General features: G+C 38.0%; 1 protein-coding gene and 1 pseudogene across 14 annotated transcripts in view; one reads left to right on the top strand and one right to left on the bottom strand.

The window, feature by feature from the left end:
• The window catches only part of MEIS2 (Meis homeobox 2), a 224,078-nt gene that overhangs the window by 74,996 nt on the left and 129,099 nt on the right, over positions 1–19,983 (bottom strand). The gene's annotated exons all lie outside the window — the stretch shown is intronic.
• Positions 2,040–2,116, top strand: LOC147364796 (U4 spliceosomal RNA; annotated as a pseudogene).

Here is a 19,983-nt window from a genome sequence, read left to right as displayed (position 1 = left end):
CAATCATTAAGGTTACTTTCCTATCCTATGAGTTTGACTCACTGGTCTATAAAGTTTACTAGATAAGTTCTTTAAGGAACAATGTGCAGTTTGTCAGGTTTCTTCCATAATGGCTGTAATACAGCCATGGAGACAAATGATCAAATAATTTGTTGGGCAGGTTCTTAGTTTGAGCAAAAACTTGGAAACTGGTCTTATGATCACCATTTCCTTTTCCTCAATTCTTACCCCTCTTGCCGCTCACCCCACCCCCACCCCGACCAAAATACAACCTCTTTTATAGAGTTAATTCAGGTCACCTTGAGTTTAATGATGATGCTCATAGATGAAACCCTCTAAGCAATTTCTCTAATGGGGACAATGAAACTGCATTGGGTATACAGGTATATATCACTTATTGCTCTAGGACCAGGCTTACTGAACTGATACAAGTTGGTGCTAAAGATCTAACTCCTGAATAAATAAATGCCTTTTTGTGGAATATCAAACTTATTCAACGACCATTAATTTAATTTATCTTAAGTAAACAGAAATTCTGATGTCATGATTAGAACGTATAACAAAATGAAATCTCAAGATGAAACCAGAAGCAAGATATTTAAAAACCATCACATCCTCATAGCTGGATGTAATCTGCTTTCTGCTAGGTTCATATAGTGATTTACTTAGCACTTATAGCTTTTAGCCCTTCCTTGTCACGTCTTATTTATACACTTTGACTAGGTACAACTTTCTGAGAGTAAAGCCTTAGATTTTCTAAACTTTTGTATTTCTCCCCTAACTCCCAACTCTGGCTCAATGTCTCTTTCACTAGAAAGAGTGAAAAAAAAAAAAGATATAAGTTCTTATTTAAGCTTTGTCAGTAGTTCTGCCACCTTGAACAAGACTGGGACTGAGTCTCTGTAATGGCAAACGTACATGCCTTAAGAAATATCTATGGAGGTTATAATAATAAAGTCTCTGATGGTTAATTCTGAACCTCACTGACTCTCTCTCTCTTATACACATACACACTCTTCTCCCCTCCTCTCAAGTTATCTGAGCCTCTTATCACTACCTCAGGATGCAGTAAAAAGCCTCTGCTCTTCCACTACAAAGCTAAGGCCAAATTTCTACCAGAACCACTTCTACATGAGACGTGATGTATCTCTTGCTTTGTGTTACTATTTGTAAATCTGCATTTTCTGGGTATCTTATCCTTATCCTAGTTCTTGAGATCATAACCACAAAATATTGAGGCAAAAAGGTCTTTAAACAGAACCCTGTCCTGCAACCTAACTTATGCAGATAAGGAAACCAAGAGGCACACTCCTGGCCACAGAAACAGGAAACGCTGGGATAACCACCTGTTCTCCTGACATTTAGAGGAGGGCTTTCCCACTCTAACATTAAAGTTTTTCACTGAAGTAACTTTCCCCCTTTCTCTTGATAAAAGCGCCTTGATTTTCCTTCAGAGATGTGCTTGGGGGTGGCTCACGGACCCAGGCTTAGCCAATCAACATAGCTAGTCATCCTGGCTGCTTTGAAGATGGAAGCCAAGTTGAGCTTAATGGGAGTCAGTTAGGACTGTCCGTCAAAGGTGTTCTTTTGTCACTGGGGTTACTAAGTCAGTAGAATTTGTGTCGAGTTGCCATCAGGCCATTGTTGCCACCAAATGGAGAGAGGCTGATGGAGGATGAAGAGCGCACAGACAAAAGCAGAGCCAGAAGCTATGAAGAATAGATTCATGCACATTTCTGCCCTTGGATCCAGCTTTATCTAAATCCAGCCACCCTTTACCTTTCAGCTACTTGAGCCAGTTTATACATGTGGCACATTTTAGATTATCAGAAATTTTCTCAGTTTACTCCCTATCTCCCTCTAGCTAAAAATGATTGTTTATTTTTTCTTTTAAAGAGAAGAATGATGATGAGGCAAAAGAGCGAAGGCAGGGTTGGGGGGAAGAAGAAGAGGTGAACCATTTTGCTTTGACCTCGCTCTAGACTCTGATCGAACAAGGCAAAAATCTTGAGGATTTGGGATTTTCTAAAAAGTTGATCAGCTTTGTGCAGTGGGAGTATTGTACCAATGAAGTTTATCCAAGGTGTGATTATTGCTAATTAAAAAGTTGATCAGTGTTGTGATCCTAATAGATTAAAAAAATCACTTAACTTGGAAGACAGAGGTTTAAACATGCAATGTATATGGAACTGTGAAAAATTTATATCTTTTTTTCTAATTTGAAAAGCAAAGTACAATGTAGAATTTTTATAATGACCACACAGAGAGTAAATTTCAGTACGTTTCTTTGTGGAAAATTGAAACTCTTAAGGGAAACAAATATAAATTCATCAAAATACCCAAGAAACACATTTAGACACAAAAACCATACAGAGACCTAAGGCTTTGATAATGAAAAATGACACAAAAGTTGTTACAATCATCTGGCTAATTTAGAATTATTGGATTTAAGTAAAATTCCAAGATGCTAAAGGAGAGTGTATTTCAAATGTTGTGTGATTACAATATTCCCTTCCATTTCCATGATTCTGGCCTGTCCATCAAGGTCAGTCCAAACACTAGGTCCCCTGGAAAGTCTTCCCTAGCCTTGAGTAGTCACCTTCCCCCAAAATTCCACAGTGCTTTCTCTCCTCTCATCCACATTGTCTTTTATGTATATATGTGTTGTGTTATAGCCCTCACTGGACTGCAAATCATTTGAGGACAAGGTTTAAGCCTTTAACCTTGAACTCTCTATAGCACTTAGAATATTTCCTACAGAATAGGTAGTCAATACGTACATATTTGTGAATGCATTATTTCTGAAACTGACACTTTTCTATTAGAAAGGACTGACGGTGCCATACATATGATACATAAAAATTCAGATAAAAATGGTAAGATTCAGTCATTTAACTGTTTTACCGACACAATATTTGGATATTTGAAAACATCTACTGAATTTTTCACTTTTCATCCAGATGTTTGGTGTCACAGAAACCCAGATTCCAGATTTAAATGTTAGCTGTGTTTTTTTTTTTTTAATCTCAGATGTATATTTGAGAGGAAGAAAATGTGGCTATTTCAGGAGATTCATTTCCACTTGAGTTCATGTGGAAGTAAACAGATTAAATTATAATAATCACATCTTTTAAAATTCAGAAAAGGTTTGAGAGATTTTAATAATAGCCAGATCCTAAGAGATTAACATGTTTGGTTGATATTTAGAGCCACAGTAGGAAGGCCTCATTAAAACGAGCAAAGAGAAAAGCACATGCTCTTTTGTAGATAAGCTAAAGGAATACTGAATGAGCCTGATGGATTATCATACAGAGATTTTAAATTTATTATCATCAAGATATAGGTAAAATAAAAGAATGGAGAAGGAATTTTTCATGAAACCAAAGTTAAGGACAAAGGAAAAAAGTGTCTTAGGACTAAGGAGAAACACTTTTTTGCATCTGCAAAGGGAAATGTTACATATACATGTATTGCAGTGATACAAAGGGAGTTCATATGGGCAGAAGCAATGAAATTAGATGATGGTCAGAAACCATCTACACTCATTCCACTTCTAAACTTCCAAAAAAACATAAAAACATATTATAAAAACACATTAGAAAACATTTGCAGATAGTAGTCAGGATTTTAAGTGCAACGAATATAATTATTTTCCTATTGACTGAGATTTTAAAGCTGAGCAGTCTTATTTTGAAAATAACAGCAATATATTCCTAAGGCTAGAGAAAGATAATTTTTATTTAACATTTGTTAGGATGCTCCCATGAGCTGCTTGACCATGCGTGTTATGCTGCCTACATGGCTAATGGGTAATCTTACCAAATGAGCCAAAGGCCACAAATAAGGCCCTGACTCATTTAACAGTCATTTCACATTTCCACACTATGACCAAATTAATATTTTATGGGGCTACTCAGTTCTACAGCCAGACCACTTTTCCAAAAAATTGAATTTCGTGCTTATTTATTTTATGGATCATTTGTTGAAATAGATTTCAAAACAGGCTTTGGCTATTTAGATTTTTCAGTGAACTGCAAAAACAAAACTTACAGACTCAGAGTTTTAGGAGTAGAAGTCAGAAATCATTTAATACAAACTTTCTCAGTTTATGTCTAATGAAACTCAGGCTGCAGTGAAGTGGCTTGCCCTAAACTTGGTTGGCCTCCTCCTTTTTAAAAGATATCCCTGACTTCCTCAGAGAGAACAAATTTCATACTTATATAACCCCAAAGAACATTTCTTACAGAACATCTTATTTCTACCTAGGAATCATGAATACCAGTAGCCAGATTTTACCCTGTAAATTACTTAATTCTTGTATCCCATATATTCCCATGTAATCCTATTTTTCTTCATTAGCCACACTGCATTGTAAATATTTACTTATTTGTCAGTTTCTCCTATTGCACTCTGTGCTCCTTGAAAGCAGGGACTGACTATCCATACTTTATTTCCAGAATCTAGTTCACTGCTTAGCATGCCATGGTATCAATACGTGCATGTAGAATTAATCAAATTTTAGAATGCAAACAAGTGAATTTTTTGCATCCTAAAAATACTATTTTGAAAAAAGAGAAAAGGAAGTTGGTTGAGTTGAAAGCTAGATAGCAAATGAGAAGGGAGATTTAAGGAAGGAGACACTCAACAAGGCAGATAACACCAACCACTCACTCACGTCAAACAGTGAAATAGTGAAAAATCAGCTCTTATTTAAAACAAAAGTATAACTTCATAACATAGAGTACTAAGTAGAAATTGGCAAATTCAGATGGTGCCACTAAGGAACTATGGAAAAGAAATAAGTACATAGGACTTTTCACTAACATTTAATTTCTTCTTGTTAAAAAGGCTAAGGAGTTGCTTTAAAGATATATATATCTAGACCACTTAGATACTTGTAACTAATCTTATGACAACAATCCTACTGAACAGGCCCAGACACAGTGGCATATGAGACTGAATTAGAAAAAAAAGTTAGCTTAGCTCTTAACTTGGGACTTCTCTGGTGGTTTAGTGGCTAAGACTCCACGCTCCCAATGCAAGGGCCCTGGGTTTGATCCCTGGTCAGGGAACTAAATCCCACATGCTGCAACTAAGAGTTCACTTGTTGCAACTAAGAACTGGCGCCAAATAAATACATATATAAAAATAAAAATACTTTTTAAAATCCATTAGATTTCTTTAGTAATGTGAAAAAAGTCTGGATAAAAAATTGTAGGGTAAATATTAAAGAATTATGGAGCAAATTTACAAGGAATAATAAACAATTCCAGTATATTTAGTCCAATTTCATTTGCATGGACCATGCTATAAATAATTTTGTCTGATTTACTTTACAATGCACTGAAAGTCTTACTTGACAAGAGAAAGTTAACATGGATTTAAAGAGGAAGAAATTGTTTAAAGAAACCAAGGGTTATCTCTTTTTCAAAAAGGTTATTATCTCTAGAGTAAGCAATGGAAATGTTGTGGATATTATCTTCTTTGCTCATCTCAGAGTACAGGATAAGAGAATGGGGTTAATGATAAGCTAAAAAGTCATAAGAAGGAAGTAGCTATAAACTGTTGACTTCTTGTGATGCACAGTGGGGTGGTTAAAAAGAAAACTTTAGTAGTGACTGAGCATTTCTTGTACAATCTTACAGAGGTATTAATCAGAGTGGCTATGATGAAATAGAACTCCTTAATGAGAGGTAATTCTTTGATTTTACAGTTCACCAAGATAAAAATTATAAGGTTTTAAACACTAGCATTAGGAAATTGGCTGAGAGGTTTCTCATCGGCTTCTTTTTCTAATATACACAGAGCTTTTTTTTTGCATGTAAATGAGCATGGGATACAATTATTTACTTAGAGATATACTCTTTAAAAAGAGAAGCGAGTTAAAAGAAAAACTTGTCTTTTAAAAAATTATAGCTCCATGTTCTCCAAATGTTTTGGAATTTATCTGACTTTTAAAACTATAGGAGAAAGACCATTATCGGTCTGTCTAGGAATTACAAAAATATAAGCCAAAGATATTACCCAATTGTTTACCTTAGTTATGCACCATACTAGTAAATAAAGAAATCAATTGGTACCATAACAAAAACATGCCTAACTGAGCCATCAAAAAAGGTCAGTTAGCAGTATTTATTTTGGAATTCCCCAGTTTTATCTTATCAATTTGTTTTTCCTTCCCTTTTTAAGCGCAGTCTGTTTAGTGAAAGCTAACTACAGCAAGATGGAGACAGAACAAGGTACCACCACATGTATCTATGATAATGGACCCACCTGCCAGTGTAAGATACACAGGACACTCGGGTTTGATCCCGAGGTTGGGAAGATCCTTGGAGAAGAAAATGGCACCCCACTGCAGTATTCCTCCCTGGAAAGTTCCATGGACAGAGGAGTCTGACAGGCTACAGTCTATGGAGTCACAAAGAGTCGGACACGACTGAGCACAAGCAGCCCAATGTGCATATAATGGCCCCATTACCATTCTACCCAAGCTGTAGAACACGCAGATACTCAACATAAAGGGTGTTTCTAAGGAGATGAAAAAAACACCAGTTTGTGAGTTTCTAATTTGTATTTAGAGCAAATGAATTCATCTGTAAGTAGATGAATGTCTACTTCAAAATGTCTTTTGAACATACCTGTGACTATTATTTTGCCAACAAAGGTCCATCTAGTCAAGGCTATGGTTTTTCCAGTGGTCATGTATGGATGTGAGAGTTGGACTGTGAAGAAGGCTGAGCGCCAAAGAATTGATGCTTTTGAACTGTGGTGTTGGAGAAGACTCTTGAGAGTCCCTTGGACTGCAAGGAGATCCAACCAGTCCATTCTGAAGGAGATCAGCCCTGGGAGTTCTTTGGAAGGAACGATGCTGAAGCTGAAACTCCAGTACTTTGGCCACCTCATGCGAAGAGTTGACTCATTGGAGAAGACTCTGATGCTGGGAGGGATTGGGGGCAGGAGGAGAAGGGGACAACAGAGGATGAGATGGCTGGATGGCATCACTGACTCGATGGATGTGAGTCTGAGTGAACTCTGGGAGTTGGTGATGGACAGGGAGGCCTGGCGTGCTGTGATTCATGGGGTCACAAAGAGTTGGACATGACTGAGCAACTGAATTAACTGAACTGATGACCATGTATAGGCCACCTCATGCGAAGAGTTGACTCATTGGAAAAGACTCCGATGCTGGGAGGGATTGGGGGCAGGAGGAGAAGGGGACAACAGAAGATGAGATGGCTGGATGGCACCACCGACTTGATGGACATGAGTTTGAGTGAACTCTGGGAGTTGGTGATGGACAGGGAGGCCTGGCGTGCTGCAATTCATGGGGTCACAAAGAGTCGGACATGACTGAATGACTGAACTGAACTGAACTGATGACTATGTATCTTCTGGTAATTATGTATATAAGATCATAAACTAATCCATGTTGTAAGCAAAGAAAATGAAAAAATATATGCACTTAAAAATATATCTATGACTCTGAATATCTTTTGACTAAACATTTACTCATTCAAGGTAAAAGTGATCAAATATTGAAATAACAAACCATTTGATAGTATTTAATCTTTTTAATTTTTTTTAAGCATTTAACCTTTCACCATGATAATTAAATGCTATGCTAAATACATCAAAATAAATTTAAAATGTATGGACTAATATACAGAAACAGAAATTAAAAGTTTCATGTAAAATAATAAGGGTATATGCTAGAATATATTTAGAGTATACTTAAATATTAGCGTGTGGCTATTTTCTTTCTAATTTGCATAGCAAACCAGAAAATAGTAAGAAAAAGCTCTTCTTAACTTGGGTAGCTAAGCTGACCTTGGCAGAAAGTATTTGCATCTGCTTATCAACTTGGATAAAGGAAAGAAGAATAATAGGGGACATATTAAAAATATGAATATTTAAAATTACTGCACTGGCCATATTTTTCCAATCCATTAAGTGATAAGATTTATAGAAAACAATAGCTACTTCTTATTCCTTCTGCTTTGTATATTAGAAATTGATAGTATATTTTTACATTCTTAGAAAAAAGAATTTTATTTTTGCACAAAAGTATTTCTTACAAGGATTTAAGAAGTCCTGAAAGGGGTTGTCTCTACAAAAACTGAACGTTAAAAGGACAGATCTTTAATGTAGCTGAATTCAACTGGTATGAAGCACTATGGCGAGCATCTGCTCTAATTAGTTGAGCATCCATTCTGATTGCTGTTGTTTGTTTGTTGCTTAGTCTCTAAGTTGCATCCAACTCTTTTGCAACCCTGTGGACTGTAGCCCATCAGGCTGCTCTATCCATGGGATTTCCCAGGCAAGAAGTGGGAAATCCCATGGAGTGGGTTGTCATTGCCTTCTTCAGCAGATCTTCCTGATCCAGAAATTGAACCCACGTCTCCTGCAGTAGCAGGCAATTTCCTTACCACTGAGCCACCTGGGAAGCCATTCTGATTGTCAGTGCCTGTTCATTTGCATATTACTTGTGACTTTTGTTCATGATGGACAGTGCCCTCTGATATTTCTGATACATGCATGGCAAGGTTTTTTTTCCCCCTTTGACCACACCATACAGCATGTAGGATCTTAGTCCCATATCAAGGATTGAACTCTCATCCCCTGCTTTGGAAGTGCACTGGACTGCCGAGGAAGTCCTCATGTGTTGTATTTTTAGCAGATGAACTCAAATTTGACCCGTATTCTACCATAATACAAAAAGCATTGATATTTCAGAGTAAGGTGAGTTGATCAATTGACCATAAGGGAATAATAAAGTTTTTCATTTTAAACAAGGTATTTTGAAGTATTCAACACCATGAATATTCAGGTGTTACTGATTGAATCATATGCATTATTTAAATATTTAAATAATTTAAATACTCTTATTTGAGTAATCGGGAATATAACCTTATGCAACATAAGCTGAGTGGGTTTAGTTCTCTAAGAAGTTAGCAAAACACTTAAGGATTGCCACATGGTGAGAAATAAACCACAAATGGCCTTTAGATTCTAGTGGAAAATCATGAAGTAAAATCCAAGGTCTTATTCCATGTATATTCCATGAAAGTATTGATTATGCTTTTATCTAAATAAGCACATTTTCTTAAGCAAGATAAGAGTCATTTTTAGCAAGAGGTAATAGGAGGAGTCAAAAATTATCTCAAAGAATTAACAAATGTGAACAAAAATTACCATCAACTCATGACTCTGACCTCTTATATAAGATCATTTCTTGGATTTGATCTGGATATTGAAAGAAAGTAGACTGACAAACTCTCCTTTGCACAGACCCACTTACAAATCAGCATCCATTTAGTACCAATGTTTCTAACCTGATAGAAACTAAAGAAAAGACTTTTTCAATTCAGATGTTAGAACATTTAAAATTGTGTTCAGTGAAGGAAATACAGAAGGGAAAGAAATTCAAAAGGAAATTCAGAAAGAAATGTATTAACCCCTACTTTTTCATCTTTTCTAACCTAATCAGCCCATTTTTAAATGGCCTAGGGACACACTGGACTTCTCAGGTGGCACCAGCAGTACAGAATCTGTTGTCAATGCAGGAGACTCAAGAGACTCAGATTCAGTCTCTGGGTTGGGAAGATACCCTGGAGTAGGAAATGACAACCCACTCCAGTATTCTTGGCTGGAAAATTCCATGGGCAGAGAAGCCTGGCAGGCTGCAGTCCATGGGTCCGCAAAGAACTGGACACAACTGAGTACTAACTCACTCAGGAATATCCTCTTATAAGGAATGAATACTGTGTGCATTATTTATCATAGCGATGTTTGTACAATTCTACAAACATTGAAAACATTGATGGATAGATGCCAGGTCTTACGCTAGAAGACTTCCCTGGTGGCTTAGTGGTAAAGAATCTGCTTGCCAATGCAGGAGACACAGGATTGAACCTTAGGTCAAGAAGATCCCCTGGACAAGGATATGGCAACCTACTCCAGTATTCTTGACTGGGAAGACCCATGGACAGAGAAGCCTGGTGGGCTACAGTCCATGGGGTTGCAGAGAGTCAGACAAGACTTAGTGACTAAACAACAATAACAGCACGGACTAGAAATTTAAGAATCCTGGTGTCTGGAGGAATGGAGGAACTGTTAGAAATTGAGGTGGGTATTTTCACACTTGACTGGATATGCTCTCTTTTCTCTTCCTCAAGCTCCTAAACACATTCATCCTTTTAAGTGACTGAAATGCTAATGATGTTATTGAACTTAGAATAACTCTCTGGAGATATTCCTTTCTTTTAACTCCTTGGACATTTGGGAATACAATTCATAGTAAGTATAAATATTATAAGTTGAATTATTTCAGGACCCTGCTATTTGCTAAATTGAGTTCTTTCATAAGATAATGTTCTTACAAAGCAATTAATTCCCTCAGTGGACTAATGCTCTTCTATATTTCTTTATGAACAAGTTCAGATGTTTACAGGAAATGCCAAATTAAACATTCTGATGGACTTATTAATGAGTGCTTGGGTTTTCATCTGTGTTTTTTTCACAGCTGTATATCCAGCTTCTAGAAAAGTGCTTGCGAGACCGGTACAAGCTCAATAAATATTTGGTTAAGTGAGTAAATAAAGGAATATGTTTCCGGGCTTGACCTGAGACTGAAGTATGAAGTGTCTCATTTCAAGCGCACGTGGGAAGCAGGAGAAATATAAGTGTTTAGGCTTTTTACCTTGTCACATTCATAGTTAGAACCACCTAGCTGGGAGGAGGCACATGGCAAGGGGATGGAAGTTTCTGCATGTTACAGATTTAAAAGCAGACTCTGTCAATTTATTTACACTACTGAAAATCTGATTTTTTTTTTTCCAAAAAGGAATGATACATTTCTAGGCCCATATTGACTAAGATAAAGGGGGAAAAACCTGTAGAAAGCCCCACAGCACTTGTAACAATAGTCTAGGCTGAAGTATATGGCTGTCACACTAAGGCAGTAACACTTTCCATGATTTAAACCCTAGTGGGTAAACATTTGAATTTAAAGTGTAGATACGTTTTGGAAACACTCAGCCAACTCAGGAAACACATGTGCTATGGTGCCATCAGGTCACACTTCAGGTGGAGCCCTGGGAAATTTTTTGGAAAATACTGGTAGAAATAGATTGGAATAGAGAGAGAGAGGGTGCATAAATCCATTAGCGATTGCATTTATAGCTCTTCCCATCTGTCATTTTCAAAGCATTTTTCTAATATTAGCTGCTGAAGTTCTAAGTGCACATGGCACACACCCATTGTCTCCTTGCACTTGGTAAAGGTAAAGAATGGAATGCAGGAAGCAGAAGCGAGTTACCATTTGTCTGTGATCCGGACAGAATGAAATGCAGGGACTTAAACCTTGTGTTCTCAATGTCTTTCCCTATGCTGAAAATCTATGAGGCCAACTATTTCCTATGAATAATTTTTGCCTTTCAACAAAATCTTCATTCTTACTCTCTACATAGATTAGAGAGAAAGCTGACAGTATGAAAACACTGCTGAAGTACCCATTATAACATAATCTATTACATTGAAGACTTGATTATACCAACTCGAGGCAAGAAAGACCAACTTAGAGAAAGAAAGAATCACGTGATGCTGGCAAGATTTAATTAATTATATGAACTCTACAGTTACCATCAAAACCATGCAACACAATGCATTTCTAAGGTATTTGTTTCAATTTGACATAAGCAAAAAGATTCTGTAGTTTAATTAAACTCATACCTCTCTACCTCTCTAGAATCTAGGTGACATTATAGAGTTTACTTATGACCAAGACAAATAAATGGTCTAAATCATTTAACAAAATTGTCTGAAGAAACAAATAGCCATAATTTAGGATGATTACACCACTAGGCCAGTTATTTTAAACTTAAAAATGGGTGCTATTTTAAACTTAAAAATGGATATATGACTCCTAGAACTAGAACATAAGATCCTTGAAGAGTAGGGATTTGAAAGAGACAATTAGGAAAATTTCACTGAATGAACTTTGCTCCTACCCAGGCTACACTTGCACTTGAGTAAGTGAGCTGGGGATCTGGAAGCTTCTTGTGGCTAATGTCTGCAACACGCTGCGATAATGACCAAGAGACTAATCGTTCAAGTGAAAAAAGGCTTGGCAAGTGCAAGGAAAAAGGAGCTTACAGTTACTCATGCAGTGAAATTTTTAAAAAAGAAAAACTTTTAAAGAAATCCAGGCCATATCTCATGAGGGGAAGAAGAAACTAAAAAAATTTAAGAGACAAAGCCAGTCTATACAGATTAGAATAATATATGCACAAATCTCTGGAGAAACTCTATTATATCACAATTAATGCAGAGACTGCAATCAAGCCAGGCTAATTTCAATAGATTCCAAGTTTTGAACAGTTCGTAGACTATCCAAGTGGGAATTTGGCCAGGACGCTGGGGTTAATAATTCATTTTGAGAGAGGCTAATTCTTTGGGAGGCAGCCCACTCTGCAGGAGGAAGCATTTGGCCCATGTGAGCAAATTTGCTCTTCAAGATCACCCTCTATTAGCTCCACAAGACACTGTTTTTTGGGTGTGGGGGTGGGGGTCAGTTTACTTTCTCATGCATATAGAAATATTTATCATGTTTTCAATAATTATATATTAATATCAGATGAATGATTCAAATATATTCACGAAATGTTTGGATTCTTAAAGAATAATTTTCATGCTAACTTTCCATTACCATGATCTGAGTATAGAATTATCATTGGTGTACTGTGGTAAAATATACAAACTGTGTAATCAGATGGTTCTGGTGTTTAATCTTGGCTTCATGGATTAGGAACTGGGAAACTTTGAAAATGCTACCAAACCACGCTAGGACTCAGGTTCACCACTCATAAAATACAAAAATTAATGGTGCCTACCTCAGAGGGGTCTCATGAAGCTTAAATAAGTCACTTGTTAATTGAACAAACAGTTTTGAGTGCCAGGAACTGTTACAGCTACTGGGAATACAGTAACAAAAGAGACAAGTTCCTGACCCCCATGAAACTTACATTCTGAGAGGGGACATAGGCATTAAACCAAAAATATAGCATTTGCCTGAAGGTGATAAGTTTTATGAAAAAATAAACTTCATTGAGGTTATTTCTACACCAAGATAGAAAGTGAACAGGGGAATTGATCTCTTATATAGGGTGGTCAGGGAGAGCATTTTGAGAAGGTGACATCTAAGCAGAGAAGGTCAGCGCCAGCTAGAACGCAGTGGGAGGAGCAGGAGGCCTGTGTCCTACAGCACAGAGAGGGGCGAAGTGCAAGGACGGGGCTGGAAAAGCAGCTGGTGTCGACCACTCCAGGTGCTGCAGGTCATCTTAAAGGAACAGAGTGCTAAGATGCTGTCTGGCACATAATAATCAAACACATAACAAACTATAGCTATTTATTTATTCATATTGAGTAAAGAGTCACCAATCAGAATCCCTCATGTTTTCCATTGCTCTGCCAGGTCACTGGCAGTTTCCACATCAGTCCTGTCATCTTAACATAGCTGATTCCTAACCTCTGGTACCTTAACACATTTTAAAAGTCCAATGACAGATGAATGCATAAAGAAGATGTGGCACGTATATACAATGGAATATTATTCAGTCATAAAAAGGAATGAAATTTGGTCATTTCTAGAGATGTAGATGGACCAAGAGTCTGTCATACTGAGTGAAGTAAGTCAGACAGAGGAAAACAAATATCACGTATTAATGCAAATATATGGAATCTAGAAAAATGGCACAGATGAACCTATTTCTAGGGTAGGAATAGTGATACAGACACAGAGAACAGACATGTGGACAAAGTGGGGGAAGAAGAGGGTGGAATTAACTGGGAGATTGGAACTGACATGTTTATACTACCAGGTATAAAACAGACAGCTCATGGGAACGTGCTATATAGCGCAGAGAACACAGCTCAGGGCTCTGTGCTGACCTAGATGGGTGGGATGGGGCTGGTGGTGGTGGCAGGAGGCTCACGAGGGAGGGGATTCAGGTAAGCATATAGTAGATTCACTTCATTATACAGCAGAGACTAACAGAACATTGTAAAGCAAGTATACTCCAATAATAAAAGAAAATGCTTGTGGACCTCACAGGGGTTTCCAAACACGAATGTTTTCTCAGATGTGTGGGCTTTTTTTATACCTTGCCTGGTAACTGGTCTTAAAAGTGATGGGTTCTTTAATTGTGAATAAAGTGATGGTGATGGTTTAGTCACTAAATTGTGTCCGACTCTCACGACCCCATGGATTGTAGCCCATCAGGCTCCTCTGTCCACGGAATTTCCCATGCAAGAATACTTAAGTGGGTTGCCATTTCCTTCTCCTGGGGATCTTTCCGACCCAGGGATTGAACCTGGGTCTCCTGCATTGCAGGTGAATATTTTTTTTTTACCATCTGAGCCACCAAGAAAGCAGAATAAGGTGAGAGCAGGTGCAAAACGAATCTTCACCTGAGATGTGTAGTGGGAGATAATTAGTACAGAGTCCGTTGTGTTTCCCCAGAAACAGCAGAAATTGAGTGCTACTTCGTACTGAGCTGATTTAGAAGAAAATCTTTCACTGGTTTTCAAGTCTCTGACTACAGTTCAATACAAATCACCACCAGCACCCCCACAATATACAGCATGAGTCATTCATACTCCTCCCAAAACTTGCATGGCTCCATGTCACCAATAAAACAGACTTCTGGCCTGTAGTGAAAGGCCTTTCACAATCTGGCCTCAACCCATTTTTCCAAACTTATATCCCATTACTCTATAACACACATATAAAGCCCTAACCAAATCACACTGGCTTCTTTGTTCACTTTATTCCTATATCATTGCCATCAAAATCTTCCCATATTGTAGATACTTCAAATGTCCACCATTATTTTGGGCTTTCTTCCCATTTTATACACACAGAAGCCTATGTTTCCCAGTCCCTCTGCGTCTCTCTTTCCCAGGAATTGGGCAGGACCATATGACTAGTTCTAGACAGAGGACTGTGATTGAGGGGACCTGTGCTATTTTGGAGCTGATGAATTCACTTGCAGATGTGAACTTCCCAGCCCTCTCTCTTGCTGCTGCAGTCATGGGGGTACTTGTTGAGACGGAGGTGCCACAAGATGCAAGGACCATATATGCTAAACTTGCATGTGGAGGACAGTTGCTTCCGACAGTAGAATGAATGCATGGCTGAGTCTGTGTGACCAAGAGATAAATCCTCATTATGCTAAGCCACTGAGATTTTGGTGATATTTGTCAAAGCAGCATAACATAGCCTATTCTGATTGATATGCCATTCTTTAAGATCTTTGATCACCACTTTGAAGTGATTCTTGCTCTCTTTTCCAAAAAAAACTAATATGAATACATTTTTTTTTAGATGCTGGCAAATAATTGCTTTGCAGGAATAATCAGCAGCTCTAGTGAAAAGGATCTTTGATAAGCTTTGATAAGCTGGGAAATGGAGGTCAAAACGAATTTTCCAAGCCTAGAGTCTAGTGGCAGCCAAGTTTCTTGTCAAAGCTGCGAGCTACTCAGTTGAATAAAGGGCTGACAAGCTGTGTTGAGAGTTGCCTAGTAGAAGAGATGGAGAAATGAGTAAGGTTAAAAGGGAATACCTGGGGATGAGATGAGTAGAACGAGTATTTTTCAAGTGGCATGTGTGGTGTGTGATATGACACCTCCCCATGACACTACAAATCTTCAGTAAAGCTAGAGAATTGAAAAAAATCCTTATATGGTTGGGATTCTTGAGGAAGCTGATGAAGCAGCTGAATTTGACATCACGTTTGTATAGATTTAAAACAGACTCACTTGTGTGGTCAAAGGAATCAGCTGATATCTGAGTCACACTTCATTTATATTCCTCAAGTACTTGTACTTGAGGTCTTGTACAACCTTGTGTTACAGATCCTGGGGCGGGGATGGGGGAGCGGGTGGGGTTGACTTCTCAACAAGAGAGTGAGGTCTTCAATGAAAGAAACCATATTTCACACGTCTCTTTATCCTGCACATGCGTAATTCAGAACACTATAGTAAAAGATCCCAGTAAAAATGTATCTGCTGAATAGATGACCGCCACGGATCAAAACCAGTCCTTTTTACCCTGTTTTCTCATCCTGAAATGTAAACTGGCCTGAACTTCCTCTTCTACTTTTAAGTTTTTGCTAGAGGCGGTTCAAGAATATTCTATGATATTTCTGTCATTCTAATTTGTAAGGGGTAGCATGTAATTTAGCCCCTCATCAGCACAACCTTGCTAATTAGACATTGTTGTATTTCTTCTCTTAGTCTGCACTCTTAACTGCATTTAATTATCTGAATTTTCTCAGTAGGAAAAGAAAGAACTTCCACAAAGGGTGAGAATTGGGAGGAAATGTAGATAAAAATGAATTTCACTATCTCACTTCCAGCTTATCTTCTCTGTCATCAACAGTGAAGTCCTGTTTTTGTCTCTTCAGAAAACCACATGACATTTGAGAATCTTCTCCTGTGCTGCACACATTTCAGAACCATCTGGAACACCTTCCTTCCTTCCTTCTCTCCACCTCCCTGATCGTCCATCCTTTTCTTCAAAAATGAAAGTGTTTTCCCCCTTATCTGGCTTGCTTTTCCTATGTTTCTGAGTTCTTCCATTTTATCTTAGTTCTTTGGTTATTTGCAGTGGCATTTATGTGCAGACAAAGTTACACATACAGCATAGTCTGAAATAAGTAATACTTTGAGATAAATCTTCTGTGGTACATATTGAAAATTAAGAATTACTTATCTGACTTCTAATTTCAAATATTAATGAGAAGTAAAAACTGCAAAGATAATCAAGTCAGTACATACTAGAACATGAAGAAGCACTACTATAACACCTATAAATAATAGCAACATCTGTATTGCTGTTTTAAAATTAGCATGGTTGCGCTCTCAGGAAGTCTTGTGTCTGCACAAGAATTAGAAAATTAAACTCGTACCTATAGACTTTGAAGATCTCTTCATAATGAAAAAGTGTAAACTACAGCTTCTCATGATGTAATACTTCAGAGTATTTGTCTTTTATACAAACAAAAATGTATAGATAAAAGGAAACCATACACAGCCCTCTTCTCCAAATATTTCTTTCCCTTGTCATAGCAGATAAATTTTAGACTACTGACACAGACTCTATAATAACCTGTATATGTACCCAGTCAGGTTTACAAAGAATAGGCTCCTGGCTGAAACCCTTGAATGTAATATAGTTTTGTTTCAAAGTGAAAGCATTTAAATACATCCCCCCCCTTCTCTTTCCCTTTCCTCTCTCTCTGTCTCTCTCTCACACACACGCTCTCTCTCCCTCACTGCAGTAAATTAGCAATGCTCCCCATTTGCCACATCTGGATTTCAACATTGCCCTTTCCTATGAGAGCACATGTCCACACTGGTGTCCCCAGTGCGACACAGGGAAAGTGATTCCTCACCCAGACAAGGGGCTCCTGACACTTGTCTTTATTGCCCCATCATAAATTCATAAAGGGATGTCTGCTGTAACCATTTGGCAAGTTCACTGCATAAACATCAACACCAATTTAATGACTTGTGTACACATCGTAAACTAGAGAATCTTTATACAAAGAAATCAGATAAATCAAACATGAGCGGAGGCTTGGGGGAAAGCAATTAAAGCTTTAAGTTAAGGTGGCTGTGGGAGTGCATGGCGTCACATTAAAACAGATAACAGAATATGTGTTAATGCAACTACAGCATGTGTAATTAAATTAATTAGTAATATTAAATGTGTTTAAGGTAACAACACATCAACAGATAAATAGACGAGAAACATTTAAAAGCAATTTTCCCATTTTATGTTCTATCCAAAGAATAAGCAAAAAAGAGAAAAAACCCTGAAACTTCCTAGGAAGTAGTTAAAAATAAAATAGGGAGGGGATGTAAAGTTGATTTACTTGCCTCTGGCTACTAATGGAAAAAAGGAAAAAGGAATAGTCAGAATATAAAAACCTGTTTGGCTATATTTCATTTCCTATAGCATATTGAAACATTTTGATGCCAACCCATTTCATTCTAATACCTCAAAGGCTGGCATAAAGTGCCCCTAAGGTATGTTGTTTTCTGAGCAAGCATTTGCAGTCAATCCCTAAGAAATGCGTAAGCGTCACCTGGTAATACAAATTTTAAAATTATATTTAAAACATCCAAGGAGATTTTTTGCCGAACAAAAATTAGATTGTCTATATGCCAAAGCTTCTCATCGGCTGAAAGCTGGAAGCTAAATTTGGCCGTAAGAAACTGGCTTGGAACTGGAGGAGTTCTGGGGCCAAATTCAGCCCTGCAGTACTTGTATGCCTTGTTACATAGGAAAAAAATAGGTCTGTTCCAGTGACAGCAAGACTGCCATTTATTCATCTCAAAAGCAATAAGATCTTAGAACAAAACCTCTATAACACAAAATGCTTTTAACTTCTCCCTGAGGGGAACACAATATACACAATTTATGTAAAAAGAAGAGAAATGAAAGCTAAGTATTCCAGTTAAGGGTCAGAAATCAATATTTCTTTAACAGCCTAAGCAACATGCATTACTCTTAATACAAATACTTAGGAGACTTTACATTCTCCATAAAGGGGGATTTTCACATAATTGGGGTTGAAAGTGGCAGAATACGCTCTCCCATCTTAGTTTCTATTGCTAAAAAATAAAAAAGAATATATTTGAACAGCATTTCACTGATCCTGTCATCCTTGGTTAAAACTTCTTACCTAAATGTCTTCAGTGTGGAGCAACAGGTAACTACAGTTAATACATTTCCATTCAGTCTCCATGGAATGTGATAAAGACCTTGCAGTATCAAAATAGACCATGAAGAAACTGCAAAAAAAATCTGGACATGAAACTAACTGTATGGGTATAAGGAGGATATAGCTTTTTTTTTGTATAAGATCGCAAGTTTTCTGTGATGTTCCATTATGCTGTCAATAAATAAAAGGGTTTGAAAAAGAAAGTCTTCAGTTTAGTGGCACACACAGAAAAGTTATGATAAGATATAATAGGCAGATCATAGACCTGAAGAAGTGAAGTATAACTAAAAGGACTGAGTTTTTAAAAAGACATACCCTAACTAGTTTCTGCAGAGAAGGCAATGGCACCCCACTCCCATACTCTTGCCTGGAAAATCCCATGGACAGAGGAGCCTGGTAGGCTGCAGTCCATGGGGTCACTAAGAGTTGGACACGACTGAGCGACTTCACTTTCACTTTTCACTCTCATGTATTGGAGAAGGAAATGGCAACCCACTCCAGTGTTCTTGCCTGGAGAATCCCAGGGACGGGGGAGCCTGGTGGGCTGCCGTCTATGGCGTCGCACAGAGTTGGATACAACTGAAATGACTTAGCAGCAGCAGCAGCAGCAGCAGCAACTAGTTTCTGAGCATTGACCAGGACCCTCTTCCAATATGATCTCTGTACTGGAGGCAGAATGATCACTGTAAAGGACTGATCTGAACGTGTCACTCCTCCTTCAAGGGCTTTCCCATTCAGTCAGTCAGTTCAGTCGCTCAGTCATGTCTGACTCTTTGCAACCCCATGAATTGCAGCACGCCAGGCCTCCTTGTCCATCACCAACTCCTGGAGTTCACTCAGACTCATGTCCGTAGAGTCAGTGATGCCATCCAGCCATCTCATCCTCCGTCGTCCCCTTCTTCTTTTGCCCCCAATCCCTCCCAGCATCAGAGTCTTTTCCAATGAGTCAACTCTTCGAATGAGGTGGCCAAAGTACTGGAGTTTCAGCTTTAGCATCAGTCCTTCCAAAGGAATCCCAGGGCTGATCTCCTTCAGAATGGACTGATTGGATCTCCTTGCAGTCCAAGGGACTCTCAAGAGTCTTCTCCAACACCACAGTTTAAAAGCATCAATTCTTTGGCACTCAGCTTTCTTCACAGTCCAACTCTCACATCCTTACATGACCACTGGAAAAAGCATAGCCTTGACTAGACGG

This window comes from Bos grunniens, chromosome 10 (genome assembly GCF_055505025.1).
Source record: "Bos grunniens cultivar Pamir isolate PY7600 chromosome 10, Bosgru_T2T1.0, whole genome shotgun sequence".
Classification (NCBI taxonomy): Eukaryota; Metazoa; Chordata; class Mammalia; order Artiodactyla; family Bovidae; genus Bos; species Bos grunniens.
This window is presented reverse-complemented; position numbering and strand designations above follow the sequence as displayed.